Raw genomic sequence first — 27,565 nt, forward strand, 5'->3', positions numbered from 1 at the left:
TCAACTGGAAAAGAAAAAAATTGTGCTAATTACAGTCCAAAGATTGTGATGTATATAATCAGTCCACTGTGTTGAACCAATGGAGATATATTCAATGTACACCCAGTGACAGAACTGCAAAAAAAGTGTACCATCACCTTGTGGAAAACATGCTTACCAGATTGTAAGCCAATAAAGCAGATGGCTTTAACCCAGCCTAGGCCTTTGATTTTGCTGGAAGACAAATTATTGCGATACTGCAATGTGATGGTTGTGAGCCTCTTGGCACAGGTTAGCACTGAATCCACGAATCGTGATTGTTATCAACCCAAAAGAAAAAATATGCACTATACCGTAATATGGTCAAAAATAATTAAATGAATGATCAATATATGCAGTTGCACTTACAATATAGAAAAATTGCATAGACAAAAAAAACACCCAGTGACTGAAATACAATTGAGTGCACCGTCACCACACAGAGGGCCTCCTTACCAAATGCAAAAACCAAAAACAGCAGATGTCCCCTTAAGCAGATACATCCTTGGCTGGATTCAGGCATGAAGCAGGCATGAGGCTAAGTTGATAGATGAAAGGAAACCTCCCAGCAAAGACCAAGTATTCCGTATAACCCCTGGGTATTGGTTGTTATCAGCCCAAAGAGAGGATACAGTACACCAGTGTAATAACGTCAAAAATTTAGTCTTAATAAAGAGTATGCGTTTACAAAATGATAAAAACTTGCATAAAATACGAAGCCGGCTGGCTACAATACAGAGCTCCCGTCCTCCTCAACGAGATGGCGTGGTGACGTCAGACGCATTTCGTCATAACATTGGGGAACTGCTGGCATAAATATATGTATATATATATTTTTTTCTTTAAATTATGTGTAAATGAATACAGCGCTGCATTGGTTTTGTGTCTTTTATATCTGGCTGGAGTTCAGCTTTAAATGATATTATTTCAAAGTTTAGCCATACAATGTACAAATAATAATTATTAGGTCTCTTCAAAAAAGGACCCTTAATTCTTAAATCATGGCCAATTTCTCTCACCATGCTAAACATATAACTCTATTCAATAACAAAGTAATCACTCAAGACCTAAAACAGGATGACTCAGGCCATGATCCACAGTAAAAAATAGACACTACGATTCTGCACACCAGACCCAAACATTGCAAAATTTGGTAGCCATGGGTTGACCGCTTCCTTCCACCTGGGTTTTGACTCTTCTCTTCTTGAGCCTTGACACCTTGGCTACGTCGAGGCTGCCGCTTGCGACTGTGGCTCGGTTTAGGTGTCTGACCCCCCCCCCCTTACTCACTCTTTCCTTGCTTTCTCCCCCTCTTGCTTCTTTTCTGTCTTTTATTCTCTGTAATCTCTTGAAGTATGTTGCTAGGGGTTCCCCCCCCCCCCCGTGACTAATTTAATTGATATGGTACTGGCTCTCTCGTTCTATTTGCACTCTACAATGCTTTTAACGGTGGGCTTGGGCTCCCAACTCTTCTTCAAGCAGAATAATTGTTCCGTTATAAGACAACTCTGTTCTGTTAGCCTTAATTTTTAACTGTTGCTTTGATATCTATGGTCTTTGTATACCTCTCATGATCATAAGCGCATTGAGCACTATTATATGCATACTGTAATTTTTTTTTTTATTATTGAAAAAAAAAAAAAAAGAGAAGGACAGAGTTACACTTACCGGTAACATCCTTTTCCAGGAGTCTTTCAGGACAGCCACCATAGAGAGAACTTGGCTCCTCCCATCTCAGGCAAGATTTAAGGCTCACCATCCCGCCGGCCCCTCAGTTCTTCAAGAGCACCTCCGGCCAGCTGGGGAGACCCAAGAAAACATACTAACCTTTATCTTACCTGATGGTCTCATGTGATGAGCTTTCAGGAATAGCCAACAATTTGGGTCGGTACCGGTGCTGTCCTGAAAGACTCCTGGAAAAACATGTTACTGGCGGTAAGTGTAAGGCCGCGTACACACGGGCGGACTGTCTGACGGACTTGGTCTGCTGAAACGTGTTTCAGCGGACAATCCGCTCGTGTGTGGGCTTCAGCGGATTTTTTCAGAGGACAGTCTGGCGGACTAAGTCTTTCGGAATTTCCGTAATATTGTCCGTCCAAACTTGGTTTCAGTGGACAGTCCGCTCGTGAGTAGGCAAGTTGGACGGACTAAGTATGGCGCATGCTCAGAAAGGATTTACACGGCCGAAGGTTGCATTGCAGTGTATTGGACGTCGTATTTCTAGTCCCGTCGTACGTGCTGTACACGTCATCGCGCAAGCTTTCAGCGGACTGTCTGTTCGTCGTGTGTGGTCAAGTCCGTTCATTCAAAAGTAGGACGGACTGTCTGTCGGATTGTCTGACGGACTTAGTTGGCCAGACAGTCCGCCCGTGTGTACGCGGCCTAAGTCTGTTTTTCCCCTGTTCGTCTTTTTTACAGTGGTGTTCCACACAAAAAAAACAAAAACAAACAACATAAAAAAAAAAAAAGAAATTTGGAAATAAAAAATTTTTAACTCACCTCTAAATGCCTGTTGCTAGGGGGCCCCTCTTAGTCTGCCTCCTTCAGTGCCTGGGCCCCTGACGTCACTTCCCCTCGGTGCAGGAAGGGCTCAGCTTCGCCCCCTCCCTCCCGTAAGTCATCTGGGACACATGACAGGTCCCAGATGACTGTGCAGCCAATCACAGCACGCGGCGCTGCTCGCGCATGCGTAGTGGGTGCCCGGCTGTGAAGCCACAGCCGGGTGCCCAGTTGCAATGCCGCCACCACCGACGGGGGGGGGGGGGGCGAGAGGGGCTTCGTTCCCCCGCAACGCTGGACCCCGGGGACAGGTAAGTGTCCGATTATTAAAAAAGTCAGCAGCTGCAGTATTTGTAGCTGCTGACTTTGAATTTTTTTTTTTCAGGGAAACTCCTCTTTAAGGATAGCCACCATAGAGAGGATAAGAGAGCACCTTACCTTAGGGTGGGACTACTGCCTGCAAAACTTTACACCCAAAGGCCTGGTCTTTGGCGGATAGAAGGTCCAACCTGTAGTGCTACATTGCAGCTCTACAGATCTTCTCAGGAGAAGTACCAGCCCACTCTGCTTGAGAAGTCGCTATTGCCCTGGTGGAATGTGCCTTAATACCCTCTGGGGGCTCCAACCCCCCCCACCACATAGGTCTGAATAATGGCTAACCTCAATCATCTGGCTATTGTACTTCTAGAAGCTCTGGACCCTTTCCTAGCCCCTGAAAATAGCACAAAAATGTAATATAGATTTCCTAAACGGTTTTGTACCAAGTACTGAAGTACGCACCTTCTAACATCCAAATTTATGACAAATTATGCTCCTGTTCCCTCATAGGATTCGAACAGAAGGTTGGAAAGAAGTTTGTTTGAAATCTTTGCAAATTTATAAAAAAAATAAAAAATAAAATAAAAAAATTAAAAATCATATACGCAAGCATCCACTGTCTTTGCTCAATACTTTGTTGAAGCACCTTTGGCACCAGTTACAGCCTCAAGTCTTTGAGTATGATGCTACAAGCTTGGCACACCTATTTTTTGGGCAGTTTCCATTCTTCTTTGCAGGACCTCTCAGGCTCCATCAGGTTGGATGGGGAGCGGCGGTACACAGCCATTTTCAGATATCTCCAGAGATGTTCAAATCAGGTTCAAGTCTGGTCTCTGGCTGAGCAACTCAAGGACATTCACAGAGTTGTCCTGTATCCACTCCTTTGTCAGCTTTGTTATTCCACCTGGAATGCTGGACAGTTCCCAAGACCATTCCTTGAAGGACCCTGTCTAGTGACACCCACTAGGGAAGTGGTTGCCTCACCTTTGTGATCGTGCTGCTGGTGACATGTCGTGTCATGTCACTCCAGCAACTTGGTACCTGCAATCCATACCAGTAACAAATTTTGATCATTTACTGATTGATTATAGTTGGCTAATGAGTTTTTGATGTAGTGGAGTAGATTACTTATGCAGCTACTAATGGTTGGTGTGTTATCAGCCTATACCAAAATTGAAATGCTGACCTCTAAAAAAAAATATGTTTTATTATTAGTATACTTTAATGCAGTGAAAAATAAAGAACTATTGTTTTTTTTTAAAACTACAAGAATTTATTACCGATCAACAGCCGAACTCGAGAGAAGGCAAAACAGAACCCCAGTGACTCACTGTGTACAACGTAAACTGATCTTAAGGGCAAGGTGTAAAATATTTACCAGTCGTCTTTCATAATTAATGAGGACAGGAGCTTTAGAACAGAGTTTGAACATTAGAGATCAATTCACTTGGAAAAGTAAACTTTGTGTTCGTTTCACTGAATATCCTCTGAAACTTTCAACAGGACTTACATAGCCTTTTAAAGTTCAGCTCTAGGCATGCTTCTTAATACACAGCTAAAACACAAATAAAGAAACAGTTTTATTTGACAAAGGATTTGTAATTCCATTCTACTAGTCTAGTGATCTAACCACCGCTACCAGAGAAAGTCATTCTCCACCTCAACAGCACAGCTTGGTCAAGGACACACCTCTTAGCCCTTGTACACACGGTCGGAGAATCCGTCGGAATGTGTCCTATCGGACCGTGTTGTCGGATAATCCAACTGTGTGTGGTATGCATCGGACTGATTCCGTCGGAATATCCGTCAGACCAAATTTTCCAATTTGTTGGAAATATTTTCCGACCAACTGGTTCGATCGGACATACTCCGATCATGTGTAGAGAATTTTGATCGGACCAAGTGCCACGCATGCTCAGATCAAATTCCTACATCAAAGCTATTGGCTACTAGCCTGAATCTAGTCCCATCGTAACGAAATTACGTCATCACATTCTGAATGATCGGATTTTTCGACAACTTAGTCCGACCGTGTGTATGCAACAGTTTCGGACAAGATCCGACGGACAAAATCCGACGGATTTGGTTGTCGAAATCTCCGACCGTGTGTACAGGGGCTTAGCCTGCTGACTGGACTATGATGGAGCAGTAGCAATCAGACCTCATCCTTTCAGCACATCTGCATTGCTGCAGCCCCCGATTGGCCCAGAGTGCACACCTTCCTCTCTCAATCCAATATGGTTGTACAGCAAGAGAATTTTTTTTTTTTTTTTTTTTTAAACACCTTCGGCTACCTACATTAGTTAAATTAAAAAATGCAACATGTTTTAATTATTACATAACTGCATTCATTTTGTGATTTACATCTCCCTGGAGTTTAGATTTTAAAACACCAGTGACTGTGCAACGTCGCCTGACTTTTTGATGCCATACTTGTTACAAAGTGCTGCTACCCACATTTTCATCATCCTAAATCTACCGGTGTTGCTGTTCACAGAGCTAAAAAGCAGCAGCCCAAAATACTCACAATGCTTAAATCACAAGGGGCTTTTATTAATATTTGCAAGTAAGAATTGCCTATAACCTGATTCTATCATTCTCAGACTGTTATTGTTCAGTACAGGATTTGATGGCTCTGGACTAACATTGATAGTTCTTACCTGAAACACACATTAGTGTAGAGAAAACATTTGAATGAATGTTTTAATGATGTTACCCATACAACACCACAACCCACAGATCTACTGTTGTGCAATAGGGTGTGCTCACTTATGACATCACAATTAGGTACAGCAGTTATTACAGTGGCTCAGAGTATCACTGGTAACCAGCCTCCCTACTCTGGAAGAGATTTGTCACACTTTTTTTTACCTCAAAGCATTCCTTGCATTAAGGTTTAAAAAAAAAAACAACCCACACACAATAAGGCATCACTATCACCCCTCCTCCCCTTTCAATTACCTGAGCCCTCATTATGATGCAGCGCTGCAGCTCTTCTCTCCTCCCATTTCCTGGTCTCACTGGCATTGCTAAGTCAGCAGTCCTGCTGCTGTCAATGAAAGCAAGTGATGAGGGAGCTGGAGGAGTGGCCAACTCCTGCTGTCTGTCTATAGATGCAGACAGCGAGGCTCGGGAGTGAGCCCGCATTAGTGCGCCTATAGCAAGCAGCTTTCTATGAAGGTGCTCACCAGGAGCGCTGGTGGGGGACCCATGAAGAGCAGGTAAGTATAAACCCCTTTTCTTTTTCTTTTTTTTTATAAAAACACAGCATTTACAAAATTATTTTAACTATAGTAAAAGATTCTTCTCATCCCTGTCACTGTGTTTACCCTCCTGCCATCTTGAAGGCTATATATGACCATAGAAGCCTGCACATTCATGCCTGGCACACACTAACAGCTGGCACTACTAACCATAGGAAATTAGTGCAGCGATCTCCCCGCTGAGCTGTCATGTTCTGCCCCCCGCCAGAACACCCTTGCCATAGGCTGAGAGCGCTAATCATGAGACTAGCGGCTGCTGGTTTTCCAGTATGCTGGCTTCTATTGGACAGACCGACATACTGTCTGCCTTTTTTTTTTTTTTTTTTTATACCTGCCAAGGTCTCCTGACATTTGGCCCGTGTGTATGGGACCCTAGCAAAGGAAAGTTTTTTTGTCCTCCTGCAGAGGTACGACTGAATCAATCACCATATAAGAGTAATTTATTGATTTAAAGTGGTTGGAAACCCTTTACTACCACTTTTAGCTACAGCTAAACCTATAATAAGGCTTTCCTGTAGGTACCGTAAATGCCTCCTAAACTTGCACCATTTAGGAGATATTCACTGTATCCACATGTGCTGTCGAAATCGTCACATGCGCACTGAAGAAACAGCTCGATCATGCCGTTTCTTCAGCCGCTGGGCTGTGACTGGCGGCTCCGATGCACATGTGGCTCCGGTCAACCACAGTGCCGGAGCCCACGAAGCCGGAAATAGCTCTGGGAGACATGTCGCCGGTCACAGTGGTGTATGAGAACCACTGCAACCACTTCAATCTAAGGTATTTCATAATGAGCTAGTATCTGATGCATACTAGCTCATTATGTCTGTCATGGAGGTTTTTTTTTTTTTTTTTTTGAGAGTTTACAATCACTTAAAATAATACATAAACTTTTATACACTAATAATGTGTATATCGGTTTTTATTACTATGTGACTGTGTTAATTATGTAACGTACCATTCAGAGAATGCCAATTTTGTTGTATGTTTTTATACAATGACAATAAAGTCTATTATATTATTAAAAGGTATTATTATTACTAGATCTACTAAATAAGAACAACAATTTATTCCACCATCACCAAACATAACAAAATGCTTCCACATCCATTATCGTATTATCACTGTGAACTAACAAGACTGGTCCAACAAGTTGGTTCCTGTTTACCTTCTATTTAAAACCCACATATTCCTCATTTGAATACAGTCAGTATCTTGCTTGATAGCAGCCAGAATTAAGTGCTCATCAGACCAGTTCTACAAGGCAAGTAATTCTTAGGAATACATCATACTAAAAATAATATCTCCAATTTGCATGCATTATTTGCAATGAAGTCAAATTCAAGTGTTTTCTGAGTGAAGGTGTGAAATAAAAAAAACTTGCATGGAAAGATTTACTGTGTGCTACCTGGGTGAATTTAATCTCATGGTGTTGAGCTTTTGTTGGCAATCTCCTCATTCGTATCAGCTAAAAATCATGGTTCATTTAAAGTGTATCCAAACCAAAAAAATTAAAAATTAAATATATTGACACCTACCAGTTCTGGACGCGGTGGCTGCATTTGTTCTCTTTCAACATTCTCCCCCCCCCCCCCCCCATTCTCCATAGGCAAATTTCCTGGTTTGGACTACAAACACACCTTCCCCTCTGCTCATTTATATACAGAAAAAGTGCTCTGTAGTCCACAGAAGATACTCAGGAAGTCTGATAACATTATTTCAGATTTTAGTTTGGTGCCCATGAACTTACAACGACATTGGAATTCTGACATATTTTTCTGTACTGAGGCCTGGTATGCCATTTTCTTTTGATCCGCTTCTGCAGTGCGGTTCACTTTTGTCATGCGTTTTCTAAAATGTTTTTTTTTTTTGAAAATTTGTTGTTGGGCAGATTAAAAATGCATAAAAAATAAAAAAATAAAAAACCACGTCAAATATACGTACTACATGCTTTTCTGGAGCCTCTCCATTGAAGTCTATTAAAACAAAAATTAACCATTTTGCTTTTAAAAAAGTCCTTGACCCTTTCCAAAAATGCATAGATGTGAATGTGTCCCAAAGGAAACCATGTTGAATAGACTGCAGTGTATTTCTGCAAAAAGCATAGGTGTGAAACAGACCTTAGCCTGAAAAAGACAACAAATGCAGCCATCACATCCAAGGACTGGTAAACTGCAATACGATACATTTTTGTTGTTGGGTTTAGATAACAGTACCTTAGGGTACGTTAACACCAGCGAGCCATGCTGAACGCGTGGCTAGTGTGCGCTGCAAGACATAGTGCCAATGTCCTGATCTCAGAGCATTGCACGGTTTACTCCTCTTTCACAGAAAGGTATTCAAAAGTGTGGATCGCACCACAACCGCCTGCGCTAAAAAAAGTATTGCAAACATAATGGGGCTGGAAATGGTGGGCAGCGTAGCCCCAACTGGAAATAGTGGGCAGCATAGCCTCAATGAAACGTAGTCTGGTGTAAATAAGCCCTTTCAGCCCAAGCATCTGCAACTCAGATTGAACATGGGATGCAAAAATACATAAAACAGGAGGTTACCTTCAGTAAAAAAAAAAAAAAAAAAAATTATTATTATTATTATTATTAATATATATATATATATATATATATATATATATATATATATATATATATATATATATATATATATATATATATATATATATATATATATTTATTAATCTTATGTAGCGCCAGCTCCTGAAGAGCACGCGCTGTGTGTTTTGTCACTTAACTTTTCCTGGAACCGCAGTTTGGTTTTGGGTTTAATTACAGTCAATTTTGACCTCGGTACCAGTCTGGCTGGACTGCATGGTGTTCTGCCCGACCATAGGTGGCTCTGTCATCCCTGGCAGGGCTTAGAACACAGTCTACTTATGCACATTAAGAGTTTATTCTCTCTCGGAACGAGCCCAGTGGGAGTGTCACTCTTGCTGTGCATTCTGGCAGAGGGTACTTAAGGTGCCGACATCACGTGCTTCGAAGTTCCAGTCCAGAAGTGCTTTCTGACCGTTTGGTCCTGGTCCTCCTGACCAGCCCCCAGGGCTCTCATGGCCTGGGGTGCGGATCCACCCGACTTCAAGTCTCGGGGCTGGCTGGCCCGAGGCAAAGAAACTGAAAGAAGGAGGTGGTGGTCTGGTGCCATCTCAGTTTGTGGAGAGGCCCAGCAACTGTGGAAGCATCCAGGGGAGGACTCTTTGGGAGAAGGTCACGCTAAGGTTGGCTTCTCAGAAGGAGCCTGGAGGCCAAGTTGAAAAACCCCAAGGGAATCTGGTCTCGTGTGGTATCACCGGACCGGCTGCAAGACACTGGTACCATACTAAGGTTCTCCGAGTTGTCTACATCTTTCAGTTCTATTCAAGTGTTCTACAGCAAGTCTGTGGCAGAGACTTGGTTTGATTTAAACACCCTCTTTGCTGCTAGGGCTAGTGGGAGAAGGATTATCTAATAAGGGTGAGGATCCAGCTGTGAATGGATATTCTCTGGATTTCCTAGTGTGAGAGACTTTTTCCTATTTGACTTAGTACTAAGAGTACCTGGACTTTCCTACCTAAACCTTCTAACACTAATTTGAGAGACTATGTTCATTTATCCTTTTTTGCAAATAAAACTTCCTTAAAATGGATCTGGCATCAGTCTCGACAGTTCTTGGGCCATCTACCTCAGGAAACCCCTAGACACATACAAGGTCAAGAAGGCAACGGTAAGCCCAAATAAATAAGCCGCTCCTTAGGGAGTCAGCGCTACACTTAAAATGATCAGTAAAACAGACAAACTGAAGATCTACAAACACTAAATCAATCCAGCCTTTCTAGAGAAAGGACAAACATTGTAATGCATGTTCTACTCATTACCAGGTAGGTAGGTGTGCAGCAGCATTTAAGGAAATTAACAGCATAGCAGTTTTAAAATGGAATTAAAATCCAAAATACTTACCATCGCTACAATGGTCTTTGCTGCCAACATTTTTACACTTGGAGCAACTGTCTTGAGGGCGAGCACAAGAGACAGAAATGAAATAGGATTTGGCTCCGTTAGATAAGCTAAAGGGCATAGCAACTGGATTTGGTGCTTGTCTAGACAGTCAGTCAGAAGCCTTTACAATTGCACTTTTAAGCCAATGGATAAAAGTAATAGCCAGACCGATAAGCCCCCTATGAAACATCACTAAGGCCGGACATATATGGAGCAAATTTCTTTCCTTCAACCACGGGATGCAGGAAAGAAAATTCCCTAGATTCCCCCATCAATGCAGACAGTTGATGCAGTAATCCTCCAGCCGGGCCATCGTTTTTTCCCAGCGGGGAGGGGAGAAGACAGTGATTATGGCTAGCGGCTATAGAAGCCACTAGCGATAAATCGCAGGTAAACCCCAGCATGCTGGTTGTACCCAAGTTCATCGATCAACTTGGTAAATTCAGCTTGCTCATACACGGTTCGAGTCTTGACCAGTTCCGAGATAAGAACTGTGTATGGCCTGTACCCCCCCCCCCCCCATCTGTTGTTTACCCTGTCCTGCCACCAGGATTTTGACAGTTTTGATCCCAGAAGTGATCACGTGTGCATTTTTGTGCCGGATTTATAAAAGGGAGAGGTCAAAAGGGGGAATTATCCAGGCACCCTGCCAGAAGAGTCCCCTCTATAGACATATAGGATAAATTAAAATGTGAGCTACTTTTAATAAAACATACAACCCCACCATACCAAAAAGTTGGGATGCTGTGTAAAATCTACAAAAAGACAGAATGCAATGAATTGCAAATCTCATAAACCCATATTTTATTCACAAATATAGAAAACATATCAGATTTTTAAATTGAGAAAATGTAGGATTTCAAGAGAAAAATAAGGTAATGTAATTGATGGCAGCAAAGCGACGCAAAAAAGTTGGGACAGGGCCATGATTAGCACAGTGTAGCATTTCTTTTAACATTATGTAAATGTCTGGGAACTTTGGAGTCTAGTTGCTGACGTTTTGGGAGAGGAATTTTGTTCCATTCTTGCCTGTTATAGGATTCCAAACACTAATGCCGCGTACCCACGACCGGACTTTGAGGGACTAGGTCTGGCAGTCTTTCCGACTGAGTTTCGGCAGAGTTCCGACGGACTTTCCGAATGAACGGACTTGGCCACACACAATCACACCAAAGTCCGATGGATTCGAACGTGATGACGTACGACTGGACTAGAATAAGGAAGTTCATAGCCAGTAGCCAATAGCTGCCCGTTTTTTGTCCGTTGGACTAGCATACACACGAACGGATTTCTCGGTCCGGCGGAGTTCCGGTGGAAAAATTTAACACATGTTCTATTTCTAAAGTCCGCCGGATTTTTGGCAAGCAAAAGTCCGATGGAGCCCACACAAGATCGAACTGTCCGACGGACTCGTTCCGTCGGACCTTTGCTGTCAAAAAGTCCGGTCGTGTGTACGTAGCATAACAGTCCTGTGTCTTCTTTGTAGTATTTTTTTGTTTCAAGATGCGCCAAATATTTTCAATTGGTGAAAGGTCTGGACAGCAGGAAGGTCAGTTAAGATGCTTCTACCACAAAGCCATGCTGTTGATAGATGCAGTATGAGGTTTAGCATGGTCCTGCTGAAATATACAAGGCTTTCCCTGAAAAAGACATTGTCTGGATGGAACCAGATGGTGCTTTAAAACCTGGATATAGCTTTCAGCAGGAATGGTACCTTTCCAGCTGTGCAAGCTGCCCATTCCATACACATTATTGCACCCCCATACCATCGGAGATGCAGGCTTTTAAACTGAGTGGTGATAACAAGCTGGAAGGTCCCTCTCTTTAGTTTGAGGATGTGGCACCCACGGTTGCCAAAATAATGTCAAATTTAAATTAGTCTGACCACAGAACAGTTTTCCACTTTGCAACAGACCATTTTAAGTTAGCCTTGGCCCAGAGAAGAGGGCAGTGTTTCTGGGTTGTGTTCAGATATGGCTTTTTCTTTGAATGATAGAGCTTTAGCTCAGTGTACCCAGACAGTAATTTTATTTTTTTTTTATAAGTATTCCTGAGCCCATGCAGGGATGTCCATTAAAGAATCATGTTTTTAATGCAGTGCCAACTACGGGCATCCAATATTGTGTTTTAATCTTGTACCCTGCGCACAGAGATCTCTCCACATCCTTTGAATCTTTTGCCGACATTATGCACTGTAGATGATATTTAAAGTCTTTGCAATTTTATATTAAAGTGGAAGTAAACCCACTTTTTTAACTTTTACCTACAGGAAAGCCTATAATAAGGCTTACCTGTAGGTAAAAAAAATATCTCCTAAACCTGTACGGTTTAGGAGATATTCCCCTCGGTATGCGCCGCTGACTGCAGCGGCGCATGCGCACAAGGGGGTTCTCTCCGTGAAAATCCGGCAGCGCTCGCCCGGCCGGATTTAAATCTCCCGCGCGCATGCGCGGGAGTGACGATATCGCGGCTCCGGCCACTCACAGCGCCGGAGCCGCGATACCCGGAAGAGACGCCGAGGGAGCATGTCGGCTTCCTCGGCGTGGATCGGGCGAGATGTCGGGGCCTCGTTCTAAGGTAAGTATTTCATAATGAGCTAGTATGCGGTGCATACTAGCTCATTATGCCTTTTGCTTTGCAGGTTTAAAAAAAAAAAAAAAAAAAATGCGGGTTTACTACCGCTTTAAGGAACATTATTCTGAAACGGTTTGTCAATTTATACACAACTTTTCACAGATGAAACGCTGCCTGACTTTACTTCGGAGACACTCTGACTCTCTAAGGTACTCTTTTTATACCCAGTCATGTTACGGACGAACTGTTAACCTAATTAGTTGCAAAATGAATATTATTATACAGGATTTATATAGCACCAACAGTTTGCACAGCACTTTACAATATAGAGGGGGACAGCACAATTACAATTTCAATACAGAAGGAATAGGAGGGCCCTATATATATATATATATATATATATATATATATATATATATATATAAAGCTTACATTCTAAAAAGGGAGGTGGGGGTGGTCAGGGCCACCATCAGAAATTTTGGGGCCCCTTACACAGCTTCAGGCATGGGCCCCCTGGAGCAGAGAACTGGGGGGTGGTCTAAAAAGTCAAAGTGTCATTTCACCTCCTCTTCCCTCTCCTGCAGCGAGTTGAGAAATGGGGTGGGTGCTGCCAATACCCCCCGATGGCGGCCCTGGCAGTCTACGACGGGGGAGGGGGGGTCAGTGAATAAGACACAGACTATGCCAGGGGGATGAATGGATGGGACTTGATCGAAGCGGGCATACCCGTGATCGTCTCACGGGGCGGCTGAACGGAGAGATGCCGTTGTAAACAGCATCTCCCTGTTCTGCCTAGCAACAAGTGACGCTGATCTCTGCTCCATGTGATTGGAGCAGGGATCAGTGTTCACTAAAAAAAGCCCAGCCCCCAACAGTTAGTAACACACCCCAGGAACACTTAACCCCTACACTGCCACCCACTGGTTAACCCCTTCACTGCCAGTGTCATTTACACAGGAATCACTGCATTTGTATAGCAGTGATTGCTGTATAAAAGGCAATGGTCCCAAAAATGTGTCAAAAATGTCCGATGTGTCCGCCATAATGTCGCAGTCACAAAAAAAAAAAAGAAAAAAAGCTGATCGCCTCCATTACTAGTAAAAAAATAAATTAATAAATTAATAAAAATGCAGTAAAACTATCCCCTATTTTTAAACGCTATAACTTTTGCGCAAACCAATCAACAATCGCTTATTGCGATTTTTTTACCAAAAATATGTAGAAGAATACCCATCGGCCTAAACTGAGGTAAAAATATTTTTTATATATATATTTTTGGGGGATATTTATTATAACAAAAAGTTAAAAACAAATGCGTTTTTTTCAAAATTGTCGCTCTATTTTTGTTTATAGCGCAAAAAATAAAAACCACAGGGGTGATCAAATACCACCAAAAGAAAGCTCTATTTGTGGGGAAAAAAAGGACGTCAATTTTGTTTGGGAACGTCGCATGACTGCGCAATTGTCAGTTAAAGCGACACAGTGCCGAATTGCAAAAAGTGGTCTGGTCTTTGACCAGCAAAATGGTCCGGGGCTGAAGTGGTTAAAGATTGGACGTACTTGTACGTCAATATGCCTGCCCGTGCCATTCTGCCGACGTACATCGGCGTGCACTGGTCGGGAAGTGGTTAAAGATAGCTCCAGCTCATCTATATAGATTACACTGCTCACCTGTATGAACTTCTCAGTTTGAGTAGTAGTCCCTGTGTGCGTGTACAGGTCACATTCATACAACGTTGGCAGAGCTGCACTGCTCGACGCAGGTCAACCCTGCTCGACTTTCACTGTTTGATTTGCGACGGTGGAGATAATCTTCAAGCATTCCTCAACTACCGAGGAATGAACCTGAGGGCATAAATGGCTAGTGTCCTATGATGTGTGATGTCAGCGCGTTTCGCTTATGTAGAAGCGTAGCTTCGTCAGGATAACGTTTACCCCATCATGCTCTCCTAAATACGTTGAGTAAGCATGGTTGGGCCACCCCATAGTTTGAAACAACCTAGCAATGTCACTTTAAGACAGACATCTTCATTATAAAGCAACCTTCTGTTGTGATAGGTTGATATTTTAACCCCAGTTGACAGTATATATCACTTACGTGTATAATATATATCGTATAGCAATATTACTGCAGGAGGACCCAGATAATTAACTATTTAAACAAAATCACAGATAAAAATTAAGTAGAGGAGAATAAAGAGATCAGGAAAGAAGGCTTCCCCATGGTCTATTTCAATTTTCCAGGAACACCTGGCAATTTAACACAGTATTTAACCCTAGGGCTAATCGGCGATCTGAACTTGTAGATCCACCACGTTTCCCTTCTTGAGAACTTTAATGTCTCCTCTCCTTGGGAACTTTAGGGCATAAATGCACTTAATCTTCATTCCTTCCATTCTGCCCCCCATATACATTTTAAAAATGTTTAGCTAAAGATTTTTGGGGGATCCTTTTCCTTAATTTCTCTCATATGCTCATCTACCCCAATACGGGTCTTTGTTTTACCAATGTAAAACTTATTACAAAGGCAAGTGAGCATATAAATCACCCAGAGGTGGAGCAGTTAATCAAGTCCTTGATGACATACTCTATCATTCTCAGAGTCCATAAAAGTAGATGTACGGTCCACAAACTGACACATTTAGCACCTACCACAGGGGTACATACCCTTAGTTGTAGGGTATTTAGACAACCAGTTAGTATATGGTGGGGTTTTTTTTGTTTTTTTTTGTTTTAACTTGGAGCTGATCAAGATGTTACCAAAATTTCAGGCACTGCGGGCTACCATTTTAGAGGCATTGCCCACATATTTCGCTATACTAGCATTGTTTTTCAGGATGCACCAATGTTTTTGTAACACCTCACGTATCTGAGCCCATTGTACTCCCAATTGGCTAATCAATCTAGCCTGATCTGTTGTTCCTATCAGGTTTCTTTTTTCCTCAGTTTTCCTTTTTTGAAGGAGGAGAGTAACCCTTTCATAGCTAGTGGCTTTTTGTTTGACCCCTTGTAGCTGTCTGTGGAAATATCTCCATTCTAGGAACCTAGAGTACAATTCCTTCTCTTCCTGTTTATAGTCACTTTGTTGTACGCAGTTCCATTTGAGCCGCAAAAAGCTGTCCTATTGGTATTTCATTTTAGGCATTTTGGGTGTCTATCAACCTGCAATAAAGTATTAGCAGATGTGCTCTTTTGAAAGGTACGCGTTATTATATGCCCACGTGCAACCAAAACTATGAGATCCAAAAAAGTGAATCTGCACCCTATCGAAAGCCTACGCACGTCTCCATCTAGGATTGTGGGAGGAACTTGATGTATACACCACACCAATGTAACTTGGTCACATTCATACCTGGCTAAGGTACATTGATGACGTATTGGTCCCATGGAAGGGTGATGTAGACATGTTAGAATTAAGACATTCGATAAATGAATGCAACATGTCCACATCACCCTGCCATAGGACTAACACTAGGAGATCAAAAAAGTGGATGATCTGCACCCTATCGAAAGTGTGTCTCAATCTATGAATGTAGTATGTCCCTGGAGCCTGTAGGTCTGTGTGGACAGACTTTCAAGGATACAGCCAAGATAAGAAAGGGTCATAATTTAAGGGTGCACGGATGATTCGTACGGAGTGCAGGACAGACGGCTGGAGAGATGGACATCATCTGCATTACAGACTTTCATGACACACTACAGCTGATACACCTTATTGCGGTTTTGACCTTCCATAATAGAGGGTCCACCTGTTGAGGTGAGGGCACATTCTAACTTCAGTGTTGTTGATGTCACATGGTGGAGGATTTGTTTTGATTGTATATGAACAATCACTTGATTCACTACTTCACACTGTTTTGCCCTTTATAAATTTTATTTTTTGTCACTTGGACCGTTTTCAGTACAGTTTGGACTTTTTTTTGTCATTTTAGAATAGCGCAACTTTCTCAGTTTCATTATTGCTGCTTTTGCCAATATACACAAGCACAAAATTGTTTTTTTTTTTTTCCCCGATTAGAACCATAAACAGGACAAACAGAGGGTGAAAGGGTGAAACTCTCTAACTGACAAAGACAACAGTAAAAATGTCACAAGTTTTTTTTTTTGCTTTTTATTTCTTCCCAACCAAAAAAAAAGGGGGGGGGGGGAGTGCCCCGATTATCTGTGCAGCCCCAACAGTGCCCAGCAGTGATGCCAGTCAGTGCCACCCATCAATGCTGCCCATCCGTGCCGCATCAGTGCCACCTCATCAGCGCACATCAGTAAAGGAGGAAAATAAATATTTACAAAATTTTCTGACAGAAACTAAGAAAAACTTTATAAATAAAATATTCAGGTTTTCTTTTTTTTCGTTTTTTTAGGAAAAAAAAAAATAAGCCAGCAGTGATTAAATACCACCAAATGAAAGCTCTATTTGTGTGAAAAAATTATAGAAATGTAATTTGGGTACAGCGCTGCATGGCCGCGGAATTGTCATTCAAAGCATGACAGTGCTGCAAACTGAAAATTGGCCTGGGCAGGAAGGGGTTAAAAGTGCCCAATATTGAACCAGTTAAAGAGCTGGAAAATCCTTGTCGATTTTACTTTACTTTTTTGGGCACAGATTACTTTAAAATGGTGTGTTTTCACACAAATATGAAACATCAAATTATGTATGATAAAAAAAAAAAAAAAAACACAACACATTCGTAATTTTACATTATAACTTCTCAAAGTAAAACCACACACATTTAGATTATAAAAAACCACACAAAATGTGAGATAATCACTACCAATATCTATTAGAATATTTACGAAGGGCAAATCCACTTTGCACTACAAGTGCAAAGTGATCTTGAAATTGCACTGGAGGTGCAGTAGATCCAGAGGGGGACGTGCAAGGAAAATAAAAACAGCGTTTTAGCTTGCACGTGATTGGATAATAAAATCAGCAGAGCTTCTCCGCATTCGACTGCACTTTCAATTGCACTTTTAGTGCAAAGTGGATTTGCCTTTCGTAAATAACCCCCATTGTATTATAACAACATTGGTTATAACAGCTAAAACAGCCCCAGTTCTAGCTTAATTCCATATTACATATCAAACAGATATTCAGAAAGGCTGGATACATGTGTAGTTGCCATGGCCACTGTAAAGCATTAGCCGGCAAAAAAGAGCTTTCAAAAGGCCAAAATATGTTGTTCAATAGAAATGTGCTCCGTAATTCAATTCAATTACATTAAATGGTACCTATAAGAATGTCAGACGGGAGTTTTCATTAAACCCAACCTTGCAACACAGACTGCAGCCCACACAAAACATTTTCATAACAATTCATACATGTCGTTCCTTTAGAACTGTAAAGACTTAGCTCTCTAAGTATTTGAAGAATAGCAAATGATTACCAGAGCTTGTTTGTACAAATGAACAAGAGTGTAAATGGCAAGTTGTTGCTATCATTTATAGTAAATGGCATGAACACAACCAATGTATTCAATAAAAGAAGTGCAAAGAATAAGCATGAAAGTCCCAAAAATGTACCAATCAGAATCCATCTTGTACTAGTCAGCAAAGTCAATTCTAAATACTGGGTATGGATTAGTGCACTTTTTTTGTTAAATAGGATTGCATGATTAGTCCCAAATATATTGTTTTGAAGTAGAACTCCAGAAACACCATTTGCATCTAAATTGGCTCTAAACACGAACACATACATTTTTTAGAATGCCTGCCATTCCAAGGACAAAATGACTAATGCTGAGGGCTCGATTTATAAAACAGATAGGAAATAGTTGTCTGCTCACAATAATACATGTCAATTCTCAATACCGTGTCCTGCATTTTGCACAAAGGGCAGGCTGTGGCATTAAGCCTGCATTGGTTCATGCAGGTCCCTGTGCTTAAAAGAGAAGTGTGAGAATGTTAAAAAAAAAAAAAAACCCACCCACACTGAACTGAACTGAACAGAGCAATCAAAGACTGCAGATCTCTCAGTTCCCGGTCCTGAGCAGAAAGCTCTGACTGTCAGTCACCGGCTTTGCTCACTGGAGTGCTGGGTGTAGAATGGAGTGGGAGCGGCTGGTTCAGGCTCTCAGCAGCACACAGAGGCTGAGCCAGCTGCCGGTCCGGCATGTGGGTGAATCCCAACATTGTCGGGATCCCTGCAGAGCCTGGGCTGGCTCTGTGATGTCAGCCGACAGCAGATAATTTAGCCCACTGTTGGCTGAATATGTGTTACAGGAGTGTAGAACTAAGTGCACTCCTGTGACCCATAGGAGAAAAGTATGGCCAAAAAAGAGCCATACTGCTCTTTTAGAGTAGCATTATTTAGAGCCGAGCTGGTCAGGTTAGTTTAACATTCCAGTCGCTCCAACTTTTCTCCCCTGCATGCCACATTAATTTCTATTGTGCTCCATTAACTCCAAAAGTTTAAACTGCAATGCACATTTGTAAAGCACATTGCTAACTACTAGAGATTCAGAGATACAGTGCTTTTCAGACCCATGGGTTGACTGCGCTGGGTCACTGTGGAGCTCCAGCTTTTGTTCTTACTGCCTTATGTATTTAGATGACATGTTTTGCAGCTTTAATGAGCTTTTCCATCCATTAAATCCTCACTTGTTATCTGAGATGTATAATTTGCCACTAGGCTTACAGACGAGTGTAAATTAACATGACCACGTTACGAACATTATATCTGAGAATAAAGTCTTCCCATTAATAAAAACCCTTACCCTGAGCTCCACCAGATCACTTACAGTTTGGGCAAAGAGGGCATGGCCGCTCTCAACCAGGTACATTGTGGGAGTTTGGTATCATAAGAAACCTCTGGCTGTGAATTATAAATGGTCAAAACAAACCTTCTCAGAAACATAGGGAAAAAAATAATAATAAAAAATAAAATAAAACAACACACCAGGCACCAAAGCTTGCTTATATAGTCAGAAAATATGGCATATCTATTTCACATACAATGGGTATAGAAAAAAAGAAATCCCCCCCCCCCAAAAAAATCACCCCCCCCCCCCAACAAAATTCAAAAAGTAGGAAAAAAGATCATCCCCTTGTGGCAGTATTTTGTTGAACCGCCTTTTGCTTTAATTACAGTATTAGTCTGTTGGGATAGGTCTGTACTGGTTTTAAGCATCTAGACATCGTAATATTTGCCCACTCTTTGCAGAACTGCTCAAGTTGAATTGAATTTGATGGTGACTGTGGACTGAAGTCATTCCACAGATTTTCAATGGGGTTTAAAGTGGCTGTAAAGGCAGAAGTTTTTTTTTTTAATCTTAATCCATTCTATGCTATAAGATAAAAAACCTTCTGTGTGCATCAGCTCCCCCCCCCCATACTTACCTGAGGTCCCCTCCCTGCCCAGCGATGTCTACTAGTGTCTCAACCATCCGAGATTCTCCCTCCTGCTTAGCTGAGACACAGCAGAGGTACCATATGGAGAGAGGGGGTGGGGCCGGGGCTCTGTGTCTGAATGGACACGGAGCTGTGACTCGGCTCCGATGCCCCCACAGCTGCTGTGGGGGAACTGAACAGGGGGGGAGGGGCCAGGAGCACAGAGGAGGGACCCGAGAAGAGGAGGATCTGGGCTGCTCTGTTCAAATCCACTGCAACAGAGCAGGCAAGTATAAAGCTGGATTCACACCTATGCATTTTTAGTGCATTTTGCAGATTTGCACTGCAGAACGTGTTCCATAGAAAACGATGGTAAATGGACTGTAGCGCAAATCTGCAAAATCCAAAAAAACTCTAAAAATGCATAGGCGTGAATCCAGCCTAACATGTTTGTTATTTTTATAGGAGAAAAAAAAATAAGAGAGACTTTACAATCACTTTAAGTCCGGGCTCCGATTAGGCCATGAAAGGACATTTCTTTTTCTGTTTTTGAATTTTGATGGTTATATCATTCACTTAGATGTTATAAGTGGTCCATGGATGGGTTTTTAGGGGGTCCGGGGGGCAGATAAAAAAAAAATAATACTTACATTCACTATACAGCCCTCCCTCGTTTCAATCATTTGTCATTGAAGAAACACACACCTGCAACTGTTTATATCACCAACTGCTAAGCGCATCTTGACTTGTTGGCCCATGTTTACCATTTAAACTTGTATCATCATTTTCTGCACAACCACCATCTTGTGCCACTCCATTTTAAAAAAAAAATTATTTTTGTTATTAGTGATAGAAGAAGTAGGAGATTTGAGCAGAATTAATATGGTTTTGTTTATTTGCAGAAGATGATTGTATTACATTTTTGTAACAAGTGGTCATTAATTTTTGCATGAAAAGGAATACGTTTTTTTTAAGATTGTTTACTTTTCAAACGTTGTGTATGTCATAGATGTATGAGGCAATCAAGGTTCAATAAAATAAATAAAATATTATATTCATTGCATGCATAGTGGCGTTCATGTGAATATTTCTGGGGAGGGAGTCCAATGCTTTCAGATTCTTAAGGCTGGGTTCGCACCGCAGCACTGAGCGGCTCACTGCTGGGGTCTGGTGCATCCCTGTTCACCATTTCAGGTCCAATTTCAGCCCAAATTTTTGTCTGAATTCGGACCAGAAGACACACAGGACTCCTGTGCAATTCGCACCGGAGCCACTCTGGAGATGTGTGAACCGGCTCTCCAAAGAGAGCAGGTCAAAATCTCCTGAAATGCAAATTGGATGCAGGGAAACCCGCATCCAAAAATCGCACTAGTGTGAACCCAGCCTTAAGGGGTTCATGACTCAAAAGAGGTTAGCAACTGCCGATCTAGAGGATAGTCTTGGAGGAAAAATACTCTAGTGGCCGATTATTCATATATCAACAGACTCCTATTCTTGGCAGCTCAGATCGCCTTCTCTTGCACCTCACTATTGGACTGTGAGGGCATCTATTACAATTGTTGTCAAACATGGAAGTGCAAAAGGTGGGAGAAGCTAGTCAAAATTTGCATAGGAGGACAACCCAGGTTTAGAGTCCTATTGGGAAGGTCACCATTTATGCAGGCACATTCTAATGGTGGTATTTAAGACCGTTTTAATAGACCATTCCAAATTATATGTAACATATCAGTGTATATTTCTGACTTTTTTTTTCCATTTTTTTTTTTTTTTTTAAGCAGGACAATGGTGTGTGTAATGGTTAGAGAATTGACAATTTCGCTTTGCTTCCCTGAGTCAGGCCACTCACACAGGCAGGTCATACATCTGTCCATCTCACTTATATGAGCTTGTTGGAAACCCCATTCAAAAACCATGGACATTTGTAAGAATTTGGCCTCCCTTTGTGGTTATAATGGCCTCCATTGCTCTAGAAAACCTTTCAACAAGGTTATACAGTGCATCTGTGGGAATTTGTGCCTATTCACCCAAGAGAGCATTTGCGAGGGCAGGTATTGATGTTGTAAAAGACCTGGCTTGCAGTAAAGGTTACAATTCATCCCAAAAGGTGTCCAAACGGGCATTCCACTTAAGTTGCTCCCCATCAAACCATCTATTTATGAAAATGGCTTTGTGCACAAAAGCAGTCATGCTGGGAAAAAAAAATGGTTGCAAAATGATTGGGTCCCTAGCATTCAGCGGGCGCCCCATGGAATAATGCGAAGGGCTCTGTGTGACACCACCCCCCCCCCCCCCACAATATCTTTTATTTAAGGTTGTTATTGGAGTTTGCAGCCTCTTTCTTACCCAGCAACAGTTTAAATATTGAAATATTTGGGTGGGCTCCGTACCCACATCAATGCCGGATAATTTTTGATGCTATTCCCATTCAGTCAACTGCAGCTCCCAGCCACCCACTCACCATCCCCGTTTTATACATTTCAAGTCTTATTATGGTTATGTTTAGTGGGGGGTCAGCCTAGTTTTGATGGAAATTGTAATTTGAATTACAGACACGGTTTCTGTTGTTTGGTATGTGCCCTTAAGGCCACACTGAACTAATTTGGATATGTAATGTTAATTAAAGTAAATTTTAGGTCACCCCTTAAAGTGGTTGTAAAGGCTAAAGTTTTTTTTACCTTAATTTATTCTCTGCATTAAAGGGGTTGCAATCCCTCACGTTATTTCACCTTAACGCATCCTATGCATTAAGGTGAAAAAACTGACACTGGCCTGCCCCCAGCCCCCCGTTTTACTCACTTGAGCCCGTTCATTCCCTCAGCGGAGAGGCGCTCTTCCTCTTTGCTCGTTGTCTCGGCTCTTGATTGGATAGATCGATAGCAGCACAGCCATTGGCTCCCGCTGCTGTCAATCAAATCCAACGATGTGGGCACGAGTCCTGCATTCTGTGTGATGTAGGACTCAGGAGCGTGCCCTCACGGGTGTCCACTCTTGGAGCCTTTTACAATGTGGACAATCAATGCAGGGGAGGAGTTACCAGGGGGGTGGGAAGGAGGGTTTACAACCCCTTTAAAAAAATAAAAAGTAAAACTATAACTATTTAGCATCAGTGGGGTACCCCAGAAGAGGAGGCTGCTCTGAGCAAAACCATCGCACAGAGCAAGTATAACATGTTTGTTATGAAAAAAAAATACCCTAAGGCCCCTTTCACACTAGTGGACTGATCGGGCCTGCCTGTTAGTTTTTCACACGGACCCGATCGAACCCTCCAGTCTCCTCTACGGAGGGCAAGGTGTCAAAGTACATGTGTCTGTTGACACCCGTCAACCTTTGATCATAGCCGCTAAAAATAGATGGATGGGGAACCACATCCGGTCCATTTACATCAGACTGCCCATAGAGGAAAATGTACTGTGTCTGCTCTGCACAAGCGGAGCGGACATGAACCAGCCATCCGGCTGATCAGCGGACAGATCCCCCCCCCCTCCCCGAGCAGAAGAACTCCAATTGGAGCCAGCCCCATGTGGATGGGGCCCTACAATTTGACCATAACCGGGTTTTTTTATCTCAGAAAATAGGTATAGGAACTCCAACACAACCCCCTCAATAGAAGACCCCTCCCCCCACACCCTCAAAACCCAAATAGTGGGTGTGATCAAATGTCACTAACAGTGGGAGGGTCTTAAAGGAGTGTATTACATACAGATTTCGGGAAGGGGGGGGTTACAGAGTGAAGTGTTCGAGGGTGCACTGCATACAGAGTACAGCCTTCTTCCACAGTTGCTTACCTCTGCATCCCCATCTAACTTTCACCCCTTTTCAGCTTTAACCTCAGCATGCAATATCCCCCCCCCCCCAAATCTTCTCTCCACCTCTTAAAAAAGCTCCACCATCATCCACGTGGGAAATTATCCAGTGGGGGTGTCGGCATCCGCACTGCACCCCGAGCACCTGAAATCTCCCTTGTCCCCATCCTGCATTCAGTGGGGGTCACTCAGGAAATAAATATCTGTGGAAGTCATTGGGAGACAAGCCTTCACTTGTAAACACAGAAGCTGGACTTCTGTGTTTACAAGTGATAGTTTTGAGCAGGGAGCAGAGGGCCCGAGCCAGAGGTGGTGGAACTGAGTTCCACCAAGTTCCAGCTGAAAAAAAAAGCCCCGATTAAAGAGGAATTCCACCTACAAAAAAAAAAAATATATATTATTATATATACCGTATATACTCGAGTATAGGCCGACCCGAGTATAAGCCGAGGCCCCCAATTTACCCCCAAAAAACTGGGAAACCTATTGACTCGTGTATAAGCCGAGGGTGAGATATGCCTGTCCATCCCTGTGTGTGTCCGTCCATCCCTCTGTGTCCGTCCATCCCTGTGTGTCCGTCCATCCCTGTGTGTGTGTCCATCCATCCATCCCTGTGTGTGTGTCCATCCATCCATCCCTGTGTGTGTGTCCATCCATCCATCCCTGTGTGTGTGTGCGTCCATCCATCCATCCATCCCTGTGTGTGTGTGTGTGTGTGTGTGTGTGTCCATCCATCCATCCATCCCTGTGTGTGTGTGTGTGTCCATCCATCCATCCATCCCTGTGTGTGTGTGTGTGTCCATCCATCCATCCCTGTGTGTGTGTGTGTGTGTGTGTGTGTGTGTGTGTGTGTGTGTGTGTCCGTGCAGCCTTGTGTGTCCAGCCTACCTGTGTCCCGAGCCTCCGTCCGGTCCCGTCCCGAGCCTCCGTGTCGTCCCGTCCCGAGCCTCCGTGTCGTCCCGTCCCGAGCCTCCGTGTCGTCCCGTCCCGAGCCTCCGTGTCGTCCCGTCCCGAGCCTCCGTGTCGTCCCATGCCAGGATCGCCGCTCTTCGTCGGCGCCCTGGCGGCCATTCCCCTGTTCAAAAGCCGCGCCTCCGCCTGTGATAGGCGGAACACTCAATTTCCCAGCAGTCAGTGTTCCGCCTATCACGGACATCGGCTCATCCGAGGATGAGCCGATGTCCGTGATAGGCGGAACACTGACTGCTGGGAAATTGAGTGTTACGCCTATCACAGGCGGAGGCGGAGGCGGAGGCGCGGCTTTTGAAAGGTAGAATGGCCGCTGTCTGTCTGCTCGACACGCTGTTCGGGCAGTCAGACAGCGGTGACTCGAGTATAAGCCGAGGGGGGCACTTTCAGCCTCAAAAAAGAGGCTGAAAATCTCGGCTTATACTCGAGTATATACGGTATATATTTATTAAAAGCCAGCAGCTATAAATACTACAGTTGCTGACTTTTAATAAATAGACACTCACCTGTCCCAGGGTCCAGCGATGTCGGCAGCCGAGACCAATCGATCACACGTGTCTCGGCTGCTGAAGCATTGTGGCTTCACTTCCCAGTTCCCTAGTGCGCATGTGCGAGTCGCGAAGCGCACTAGAAATGGTCCGCGGTGTCTCTGGGACCAGTGTGCGTCCCAGCAGACAGTGCGGCGGGACAGGAAACTGCATAGACTCCCGTGGGAGTCTATGCCCGGAAGTGGGTGCAAATACCTATCATAGACAGGTATCTGCACCCCCCTCCCCCCTGAAAAGGTGCCAACTGTGACACCGGAGGGGGGGAGGGTTCCGATGAGCGGAAGTTCCACTTTAGGGTAGAAGCCCGCTTTAAATCTAATCTCAAGTGTGTGGCTCTTTATTTTATTATTCCATTATGACTCCTTTGCACTTTCCCATGTCTCTGTATTTTATATTGTAGCAAACAGTACCCTTCCCAGGAAACCCCTTTACATAATTTGAACGGTCAAATTAACCCAGATCCCATAGCACAATGGGTGCTTTTCTTATTATGATTATAATTAGATAAACAACTGTCCTTTCATTCATCGCTACAGTGCATTACACGGGATGGGCCCAAAACCCATAGTTTGTGCAGATGGTCAGCAATGGGATATGCGATATCCATTCCACCACTGTAAAGTAGTAAGTAAAAAGGTATTGAAATTACTGTGTTTAGTGATTGCAAAGCCTCCTTTAAAACATTCTGCTTTTTATTCAGTCTTATTAAAATCTGGCTGAACATTCTAAAAAACAATTATGTCAAATGAGAAAACATGTATACCAGGTTTAATGTAGATAAATACAGGGCAGAATGACGCGGAATTACCACTGAGCTGAAGTTACAGAATGTAATCATTAGACAGATGCAGCTCGTGTTTTATTTAAATTCTATTTTGAGCAATCGTGCTGCAAGCGCTGAAAAAATTACTGTGGCCCGTACAGAAGACAAACTGACAGCAACACAAAAATACGAAATTCACATAATAATCATTAACAATTATAAGAGCTATGCAAAAAATAAAAAAAGGGGGGGGGGAAGAGAAGGGCAAAAGGAGCACAGACACGCCATCTGAAGACATTGCAAATATTTAAATAATAGAAACCATTAAATGCACTGAACAGCTGCAGGCATGCTTTTATATTACTGTTAATATTGCAGTTTATAGCCAAGTCCAGGTCTGCAAAATAAAACAGTGGTGGCCAAAGATCAATGGGATACTGCCTACACTACAATACAATTACATTGAATCATCACACATGGCCAAAAAAGCTCATTACTCAACTCCTGGCGCCTGTCAGATACATTTTTCTAAGCAGTTAAATAGACAATTCTATTAAGTGATGAAGTGCATGATAGAGAGGAGCAAAAGGACGGTCTCTGCATATCAATAAAACACAGGGACTAAATAGAACAGAAATAGCTTGCTATGTATTCCTCTCTCCATTGCCCCATTGCAGTCCATGCACTGCTGACTTAGTAACTGTTTATCTGCAGTAGCAGTAAGCACGAATTCATATGCTTGCAACGTGTGCTGAGCAATAAGTATCACACAGATCATAGAATAACTACAACATTGACACAAGCTAAAAAGAAAATACTAATATTTATGCTATGGATAGCAAGGTTTGTACACAGTGCAGGGACTTTATCCTAATATCAGCAATGCTGTAATAACACATCATAGAGGCACATGCATTCAGAACAGTAAGGATTTTTTTTTTTCATTTATAATAAAGTAAGATAAAAAAAAGAAAGCCTACAAGCTATGTCTGCAGTGGCCTGGTGCTCACATTGCAGGGTGCAGGCTCAGCAGCTGTCAGAGGCTCTGCAGATCTCTAACAATAGGCAAGTTAAAAGGATGGAAACTTACCTCGCACACAGAATGCAGTGTCCTTGCTGTGGGCACACAACATGCTGCTGTATTATTCTGCTGTTGTCTGTATGCTCTGACTTCATTGAAGCCATCAGAATCCCCTGGCCAATCACAGGAGCCTCCTCCCTCTTTATTAGACTGGCTCTGGAATCGTCCACTGTGCTGGATGGGGCTTGCTGCTTCCCAGGCTGCTGGATGGGAGGAAATAGGAAACATTAATGTCATTCTTTCCCCACAAATCCATGTGTGTGTTTGGGATAGAGAGTAGATCATCAGCATTGTTCTTTGCATGGAGAAAAAGGTGTACTAACTGCATGGAGCCAAGTGGAGAGAGTGCTGCAATGGACAGGAAGAGTTTGGGCTCAGCTACACGTGAGATTTAATCTCTTCTTGTTTTCCAAA

At 42.8% G+C, this 27,565-nt stretch overlaps 1 protein-coding gene across 1 annotated transcript in view; it reads right to left on the reverse strand.

Moving 5' to 3' along the window:
* Positions 1-27,294, reverse strand: part of SORBS1 (sorbin and SH3 domain containing 1) — a 582,779-nt gene extending 555,485 nt beyond the window's left edge. The window contains exon 1 of the mRNA XM_077454315.1: positions 27,161-27,294. The gene's annotated coding sequence lies outside the window, so the exon portion shown is untranslated. The remainder of the gene's footprint in view (positions 1-27,160) is intronic.
* Between the last annotated feature and the right edge of the window lie 271 nt (positions 27,295-27,565).

This window comes from Lithobates pipiens, unplaced genomic scaffold, assembly GCF_037356315.1.
Source record: "Lithobates pipiens isolate NorthernLeopardFrog02 unplaced genomic scaffold, aLitPip1_a1.2 Scaffold_25, whole genome shotgun sequence".
Lineage (NCBI taxonomy): Eukaryota > Metazoa > Chordata > Amphibia > Anura > Ranidae > Lithobates > Lithobates pipiens.